Here is a 10,224-nt window from a genome sequence, read left to right on the forward strand (position 1 = left end):
TTGAAAGGCACTGTATGTAATGAATAACAAACTGGACTTAGAGCAAAGACTGGGAACATAAGAAAGGAAAAATTAGTTCTCGCCATCCAGGAGTTTAAAATCTAATGTAGGAGATAATATGCACTATATACAAATTAGGTATTTTTATATATAAGATATATAGAGTATGTATTAGGATATAAATATATATATATATGTTTCTAGGATAAATTGGAAATAATCCAGTGAAAGCAAAATTAAGGGGCAGGGGAGAGAATTCCTGCAGAAAGTGGAATTTTAGCTAATATTTGAAGGAATCCAGAAAAACCAGGAGGTAGTGAGGAAGGAGAATATTCCATTAGACACAATAAATTAAAATGCACAAAATTGGGAGATAGAGGGTTTTGTGTGTTAAAAATGAGAAAACTGGGTCCCTGGGTTGAGTACATGAAGGAAAATACAATAAGAAGACTAGAATGGTAGAAAGAGGTCATATAATGAGTAATTTTAAAAGTCAGATGATTTTATATATGACCCTAGAAGGAATAAGGTGCCACCGAAATTGGGAGTGGGAATGACATAGTCAGATCTCCTCTTTAAGAAGACCACTGACATCTGAATGTGGAATGATCTGGAGTGGGGAGAGACTTGGAGCAGGGAGCTGTGTGATTGCCACATTAGATAGGAAAAATACTGGCAAAAGGGAGAACCAAGAGAAAGTTTTTTCAGCAGTCCAGGAAAGAGGACCAGAGACCAAATTAGGGCTATGACTATGTTATGGAGAAAATGGTATGGATGTGAATGATACCATAAAAGTAAAATCTACAAGCCTTGGCAAAAAATGGGTATGTATGGGCAAGAGTGGAGAGTGAGAGGGGAAGAATTCAACTAATTGAACCTGGGTGCCTGGAAAGAAGCTAATACTCTCTTGAGAGATCTGGTTTAAAGAGGAAAGATAATGAATTTGTTTTAGACACTAGACATAATAGACTCATAGAGATATCCAGCAAACAACTGATAATAATTGATTAGAGTTCAGAAAAGAGATTAGGGCTAGATATATAAAAAGAGTTATAAAAGAGAAATAATAATTGAACTAATGGAAATGCTATAGGAAGTTAAATCTGGGAACATATCCTATCTGATAACCTATCTGGATAGGTTACCAGAGGGAAGCAAAACAAAGTGAATCTTAATTATAATTATCTTTTATTCATAGTCCTCATTTTCCTACTCATTGACATTGTGAGAAATTTTAACAAGAAATCCTCAATATTATACTATATATGCAAAGTTCTAAAATTTCACCAATGATGAAATAACATTAAATACATAGAACTGACCTTGAAGCCAAAAAGACCTGCTTGCAATTGCTACCTCTAATATATATCGGTTATAGAACATTGGATAGATAGCATAACCTCTGAGTACCCACAGGCATATTTGCTAGTTGGCTTTGGTGATTGCTAGAATTTGCCACACTGAAGTTCCTACCCAAGTAAAATAACAGCTTTGAAATAATAACAATAAATTATGTCCATATTCATAGATTTTTTTGGTTTGGTTTGGTTTTTTATAGCTGTTGTTTCTCTGCTTAGTATGTTTGCCTTCTATTTGCATCTTATTTCTACATAAGGACAAAGCTATATTTATTTCTTTATGAGTACATCATGTATTGATGCTAATCTTACTCCAGATGAGATATCTATAAAGATAGATTCTGCATTAATTAAATCATATAGTAATCCCAACAGAATCAGACATGTGCCTTCAAATGTATTATAGAGATTTTCTAATGAAGATGGTGGTTTTGTGCAGTGAACAACTCCCTTATATTTTATTAAGACAAGTGGAATATCATGAGGGCTGTGTTTTTTCATTTATTCATGAGGTGATGACTCTTGATAAGTGAGGTATAATAAAAAGTACATACAGCATATGAGTGACTAGATTTTATTTGATTTTAGTTCAGTGATTCTGGAGGTTAACGTGTCTCTTCTACAAGCATCTTATAGAAATGACTCTATCTCTGGAGAATCCCACATGGACAACTAAGAAGGGAAGGGGGAGGGTAGCAATGAAGGGAATAAACATTTATATAGTGCTTTCTCTATTTCAAACTCTATGCTAAGGGCTTAAAAATATATTCAGAGTTAAATTTAATAATTATGACTATCTGAGTGGTGGATCAGTCTGACTATCCCCAGTTACGATGATATCTATTTTCCACTATTTTTTAAAAGACTTATGAATACATTACCATAGGAAACTTCCAAAGAGCAAACTTTTTCTAACAATGTACCTACTCTGTAACTTACAGTCTTATAGAATGGCCTAAGGCACTGAGAGTCTAAATCATTTGTCCAGGGACACACAGCCAGTATGTGTCAGAGGCCATATTTTAATTCAGATATTTCTGACTCCAAGGCCAGCTTGCCACAATGCCTCTATATTTTCCACCCATAATAAACACCAAAATGTGTTCAACGGGAAGGATTTCTCCTAGTGTCTCTGTGTCCTTTATTATATTTTCATTATCAAGAAAGCATATTGCACTTCTCTCTTTTATATCTCTATTTATATCATTTATATAACTCTATTTTTCATGTCAAGACTAGATACCCAACATATATTTTGTTTATGATTCATTTATGCATGCATTCATTCAATAAATATACTTTAGTGAGCACATATTCAGAACCAGGCAGTTATTTTAGTTTGGAACTTGCCTTATATTTAGCACTTATTGGATTTTGTCAAGAAGTGCTTTGAATATTTTTCATCTGACTTATGACTCTAACTCCCTTCTGAGTAGTTCATTATTCTGAATGCCCTTTTAAAAAAAAACCTTTATTTTAATTTTCAGATGCTCTAAAGTCTGTATTTTCTTGCTGTTTCTAAAAAAAAGGTATTTCTATGCTGCTATTTTAAGAGAATTTCTCGGTTGACCCCACTTAGCACGTCTGTATTGGGTTCAGTTTATGAAGTATTAATTCTTTATTTCTGCACCTAAACCAATTTACACATTTGAAATAGAAACAATTTTACTCCTTCTGGGTAATTTTAGAGTTTATTGGTTATTATTGCAGTCCCCTATATATACCAATCCAAATTTGTTTGAAACCTTTCAATTGTATTTTGATGAAACCTGATTTGTGAAACAATGGGGAAAAAAACACAGGTATATATGAATACTTATCTAACAAATGTTACTGTATGCATGTGTATATGCATGTATACATTTACACCTGCAATTGTTAATTATACTTTAACGAGAGTCATTAAGGTTTAGTAAATTGAGAACAGTTCTGACCTGAGGTCACTCAGGTAGTTTATGTACAATAATAGGAAAAAAAATGAGAGAGCTACTAGTGGGTCACTCAAAAGTAAAGAAAAGGAAAAAAATTAGTCAACAAGGCTATATACTAAGGCAACTTCAAGTTGATTTTTAAGCTCCCTTGCATGACTTATTCATTGTGGTCCAGCAGATAAGCATCAGAACTCAAATGGAATTTCTCATGGCTGTTTTATGCTCATATGACAAGGAAGTGATATCATCAGCCCTTAATACCTGAGCCAGTCAAATCTTAATGATATTTTTGGTATCTTTTTCAGGAAAAACTAGCCTAACATGGGAAAAATTGTTGGGATATTGCTCCTAAGACCTCAAATTCTGGAAGACCTGATTTTAAATGATACATAGTCACTACATGAGATTGAACAAATGACTTCCAAGAACTCTAGGCAATTTTCTAAGATTAGAAAGTATAGAGAAAGTGACAACTTACATTAGTTGAGAGGACTTTCTTATATGTAATTTTACTATATCATAGGTATATATATATATATATGTCTATATATGTATATAGATAAATATATATACGTAGACACATAGATATAGATATAATCTTTAAAGACAAAAAATGTTTCTTCATAAATACTCTGTATATCATTTTTATCAGAATATTAGGTCTATCAAGAGAGGAAATCTGAATATGCCATATTAAAGAATAGAGAAAGATGTTAAGACAAGAAAATGCCAAGTTAAAAGTCAATTTTATAGGTTTATTTTCATTCCATTTCATATGAACATTACTATCAGCTATTTTTGAAAATCTATATTAATTATCAATTGCTATTTATTTTTTACCATTATTTAATGCTTAGATTATTGTCATTGCTTAATAAATCTTTTTTGAAATTCATTTCAAACATAACAAAATAAAAAGCCTGCTGGGTTGTTTAAAAACCTGATCAAAGGAAATAGAATATCTCATGAAGGCTGAATTGATTCTATGCATTGAACAGTTGTAAAACCATTTTTGAGTATTATATTGGCTAAGTAATAACAATTCATGTTTTTAGACCACCTATGTTTATAAAACATTATTGTTTGATATAATTCTATGCAGTAGGGTATTGTATTTTTAGACACTTTCTATAGTCAAAGAAACTGAGACTCAAGGGGTTTAAGTGACTTGCTCAGCTTCACATATTAGGCATTTTAATTGAAATTTCATGTCTTCTGATTCAAAGTCTAGACCTATCGTGCAACCACAGAGTAGAAATGGGTATTAATTAATCCATTCAGCAAGTATTTATCAAATATATGTGCCAGACAATATGATAAATGCTAAGCTACAAAGACAAAAAAAACATGGTTCTTGTCCTCAAAGTCATTATATTCTAATGGAGGAGACACACATGGCCCAAAACTTAGTACAAATTTTAGCTTTGATTATAATTATTAAAACTAATCAAATCTATATGTATATATGGACAAGTGAATACATACATACATATATATATATGTATGTATGTATAAACCTGCACATACATCCTTACTGAGAGGAATGCTCTCTAGCAGTTGGAAAATTGGGGAAGAAGCTGATACCCAGGAAAGGCCTCATGTGGAAGGTGGGATTTAAAGTGAGTCTTACAGGAAGCCAATAAGAGGTAAGAAGAGAGAATAATCAAGGTTAGAGGATAACTAATGAAAAGGCATGGAGTCAGGAAGGAATTAGTCCATTGGGAGGGACACCAAGAAGTGCATTTTCACTGAATTATAATTATTGGTCCTTATTAGTGCTGAGAGGTGATAGCATGTATTCAGATTATAATCACTTGACATTATTTTGTGGCTGGCTTATGGGATATTCATATATTTAATATTTTTATTTGAATTTGACTCAACCGATTTAGATAAATCCCCTCATTTTACATATGAAGAAATCAAGGTACAGAATAGCCTAACAACTTTTCGATGGTCAGTAGTAAGTGCCAGGCCTGAAATTTCAAGCTAGGTCCTTTATTCCAAATCTAGTGCTTTTTCTTTTTTTCCTACTGCCATGGAAACTTTTTAGTTCACATTCTTACAATTTGGAATTTGGTATGTTATACTTAACATTTATTATAATGCTTGTTTGGGGAATATGAAATATTTGGTTTGGAAATTATTTAATCATTTTAATACTATGTCCCTTTTTTAAGTTTGATTTTTTTTTTATTAGTAGTAGTAGAAATAGGAGCAGTGATTTAGGAGCAGTGATTAAACTTTCCTGTGTCATTGACCCCTTTAGCAATTTGGTGAATCCTATGGAACCCTTCTTTGAAAAAGTTTTTAAAAGCACAAAAATGCAGAGGATCACAAAGGAAATCAATAATATTGAAATAGCTATCAAAATATTTGGGGGTTTTTGGGTTTTTTTTTTTTACAAGGCAATGGGATTAAGTGATTTGCCCAAGGTCACACAGCTAGGTAATTAAGTGTCTGAGGTCACATTTGAACTCAGGTCCTCCTGACTCCAGAGTTGGTACTCTATCCACTGTACTACCTAGCTGCCCCCAAAATGTTTTTAAAAAAAACTTTACGGACTCTAAATTAACAACTGATCTTCAGTGAATACCTTGCCATCTTCAATTTAAAAAAAAAAATGATTCAAGAAGAAAATGTGGTATAGTGAAAAGAATGCTAAAATTGCCAAGTGAATTTGAAATCAAAGGACCTGACTTCAGATTTCTCCATAACACTCACTGTGGTAAATTTGGGCAAGTTGCTTTTACTTGGGCTTCAGTTTCCTCTTTTATTAAGGAAGAAGATGATTGACTCCATATGACCTCTGAGATTTTTCCCAATTTGAATTCAAAGAAACACTGGTTAGCCACACTTTTCTTTTATCATGGGTAGGACTGATTTAACCAAGCACAATAACAATCCATTTGTAGTTGAGAGAATAAGATACTAGAAATATATTTCCCAATCTTGACTGAATAAAAATTATTTCTAGTATCTATGTTTCGATTTCATTATATGGTTTGAGTATAACACCTACTCTGCATCTGGGGAAAAAAAATCCGTGTATAAAATATGTCATGCTGATAACAAAATGATGATTATAAGATCTGGAGTTAGTGGTTTCTGAAATTATATAATTTGGTCATATATCAGATGAAATGTAAATTAGGTATGAATCAATACTTACAATATGTAAATTTGTAGAAGTGTAACCATGAAGATAACTAGTCTTTAGAAAATAGGTTAGCTTTATTTCATTTTATAAAAAATTCAAATAATATAATTTTAGTATATTAACATTTTTTATTTTGTCAGGACGACCCTAAATTTTAAAGCTAACAGTAGGTTCACTAAATCAGAATTATTTATGGCAGCGTGAAGTTTTGTATATTTTTTCAGGATGCTAATTGTGCTGAATCAAGTCACTGAAATTGCATAATTTTTAGGTTAATATTAGCATAATCCTACATTGTTTTCTTTTCCAGAAGAAGTACAGAAATAGTATATCCTGAATATTTTTGCAACATGATAAAACTGCCAAATATTACACCTTCCATAATATCCCCTGAGACAACAGGAAATATATTTAAAAGAGGAAGGGAAAGTTTTGTTTAGAATAGTGTGTTCCAGTGGCTTAATACTAATAATATAAGCAATGTGTTTTACTTTTCATTTTTTATAAAATCATTTTTTCTTAATCCTAAAGGAGATGGATATATGGGGTAAAGGAGGAGAGAAAGTCACTGTTATACTACTTTGAAAGTTACTTCAGTGAGATTTTTGATGGTATATCCCAGACTTATTTTAACTATAATGATGCCCCTTAATGAAACTCTGAAATAACTATCCAATCATATTTAGGATATCAAAAAGTAACAGAGTTGAGAGAAAAACAGTGCATATTTACTTATATTGAGTATCCTGAAAATGAGTAACTATTCCTTTCAGCCTTCTCTAATGACAGTCTCTGAAAATGACTTTAAGATCATAGTTTGATCCTCCAGTATCTCCTCAGAACTCATCTTGTATTTTCTTTTTCTTTTGGAATGAATATTTATTAAGCACATACTTTATGCAAAGCACTGTGGGAAAACATATAGAAAAATAGGGTGGTCCCTATTCTCAAGGAGCTGATATTCAAATGGGGGAGATAATACATAGGGTAAGTTTCAGAGTCAAGTGTGATGGAAAAGTCCTTAAGGTGCAGGGGCAAAGCAGGTGGTAATACATCTTCTTTAATAACAATCCCACTCATAAAACACTTCATTTTCTGATGTGGAACCATCTAAAAATGCTACGTTCTTTGTGGTAAGAATTTTCCTTTCTGGGTCTTCAGAAACTATGGCTACCACGTTTTTCTTTTTTAAAAATATTTTTATTTATTTTCATCCATATGCATATGTATATTTTTAAGTTACAAAATTTCCTTCCAACCTCCCTTCCCACTCCCTCCACTCAGCATCAAACAGTCAGGTTAGCACTGTACATGTATATTTTGATCAACATATTTACAAATTAATATTTTTTGATATGAGGAATTAGGATTAATATCCTCCTGACTCCAAAATCAGTGCTCAAATCACTCTGCTACCTATCTTCCCCATCTCCCAGTGCCTAGTATACATGGCAAGCTTTCAATAATTATTAATGGAGCAAAATAATTATATTAATAAAAATAATACCATTTATATAAAGCTATATGAAAGATTCTATGTACTTTACAAATATTTCATTTGGTCCTCTGGGTAAAAGGTGCTAATTTTACCCCAATTTTACAGCTTAGGAAGCTAAGGTAAACAGATTTGTCCAAAGTCAAGCAGCTAGTCCAAGATCAAATTGGAATTCAGATCTTCCTGACTCCATCCTAGCACCCACTCTATCCATTCATTGGGCCAAAGCTGCCTCTATAAATTGAATGTTAAGACCTGAAGCTCTAGGCAAGATCAAAGTCTATGGGTATTATACCAAATCAGAAGACATTGTTATAAGTACAGCATCTATGTAGGTCTGTTGAGTTTGATATTCAGAGGTCCAGGCTAAGTCAGAGGCAGAAGCATATTCACCTCACCCTTCTCCACCTGTCTGATTTCTGGTTTTCATGAGTTCTAGAAACTCATTCTACAAGATAATACCTCCTGTTAACTAACATCTTCTCAGATAATTTCCTATCCCAGACGCAGGACTACATTAGGCCTTTTGCCTGATACTTCTCCCTTCTTACCCATCTTTTTCGGCGTCAGCTTATGTGTTTTCTCCCCTCATTAGATTGTAGAGTAGGGGGTGCAGCTAGGTGGTGTAGTGGATATAGCACCAGCCCTGGAGTCAGGAGTACCTGGGTTTAAATCCGGTCTCAGACACTTAATAATTACCTAGCTGTGTGGCCTTGGGCAAACCACTTAACCCCATTGCCTTGCAAAAAAACCTTAAAAAAAATAGATTGTAGAATAGGGACTGTCATGACTTTTTTGTATCCCAGCAATTAACAAAGTGTTTGGCACAAAATTAGTAAATGTTCACTGATTCTGACTATTGAGGGAGAACAGCTTTTTCCTGGCCTTTTTTGTCTCTAGCCTTAAATATCTAGAATTACCTATCCAAGCAAGAAGGAGCTAGATTTGAGAAAATACTTGTTAATCTTTTTCTAGTTTAATATGCCTATGACTGAAACTTGACTTTTAAACACAGGCAATATATCAGGGCAAGGAACTCTAACTGTGGTCAGATTTGGGGGAAGTGGAATCATTTTTAAGTTCTGAGTTTGCAAAATGAAATATAAAAATAACTAATATCATAGCCATTAGTATGTAATTTATTTAAATTTATTGTAGTGAATCTAATGGCATCTTGGGGGCCTGAAAGAGTTAACATACATACCAATGTGCTCCTTAGAACTAATCTGACTTTGATTTAAAGCAGAAGGAAATGAGTTATATTGTAAGTAAATGGAGTAGCAATGCAATTTTCAGTACCTCTTGCATAGTGAATGAGAGTTTTAATATCTGTAAAATTTAAAAATCAATAGATTTATTATACATGTGTTTGTTCCACATTTATTTCTTTTACTATGTTGATTCCACATTTATGACTCTTGCCAGATGAAAATGCCCCCTCCCCCAAATCAAATGGTATGATGAGTGCTAAAACTTTAAATTATATTGATTTCCCTTAATGTTATTTTTAATGTGCCTACTTGTCTCTAGTTGTTGCTGGCTTCCTTTTCTCTCTTTGACATTTCAATTAACAGAGTCAGAAAGAGAGATGGGAAGCATGGTGACTTACTAGAGATTCAATTTACAAGTATAACCATGCAAAATCAGCAAATTTTTAGATCAACTTTTTGGGGGGACAGAACAAATGATCATTATTTATTGGGTAATTTTACACTGTGGAAAATTCAAGACTATGTTTTGTCTCTGACATTAACAAGCTTCATCAATTCTTAAAAATAATATATTAAAATTTTATATGCCTTAAATTTGAATATAAAGTTTCATTACAGATATTAAATATAATTGGGCATAAAGCATATACTTCAAAATTTCAAAGAATACAGAAGGCATATAAAAATTAATGTGATACAATGAAGTAAATATAATGAAATAACTAGAAATGTTAAATATTGTGCACAAAGTATATTCTTTTGATTTTTTTCTCATATAAAACTGTTTATTATAGAATTTGACAAGCTAATTACTTTCCTTTTTAGTATATGCTTGGAAAAAAACTAAATATTTTAATTACAAACAGCTATGTTTAGTGACTGGTGTCAAGTTGCCATGAAATACAATTTGAGTTTTGCTGTACTGTGAGGAAAGTCTACTAATCTGAATGCAAATATATGCTAAATATCAAAACTACACATGCTATGATACATGACCTTTTATTTATCTGTAGTTTGTGGTATATATTTTTATATTCTCATAGACTATAAGTTCTTTGAGAGTGGGAAC

The 10,224-nt window shown here is 32.3% G+C and overlaps 1 protein-coding gene across 7 annotated transcripts in view; it reads left to right on the forward strand.

The window, feature by feature from the left end:
- Positions 1-10,224, forward strand: part of DMD (dystrophin) — a 2,282,785-nt gene that overhangs the window by 1,118,698 nt on the left and 1,153,863 nt on the right. The window lies entirely within an intron of this gene.

This window comes from Macrotis lagotis, chromosome 1, assembly GCF_037893015.1.
Source record: "Macrotis lagotis isolate mMagLag1 chromosome 1, bilby.v1.9.chrom.fasta, whole genome shotgun sequence".
In the NCBI taxonomy this organism is placed as follows: Eukaryota; Metazoa; Chordata; class Mammalia; order Peramelemorphia; family Peramelidae; genus Macrotis; species Macrotis lagotis.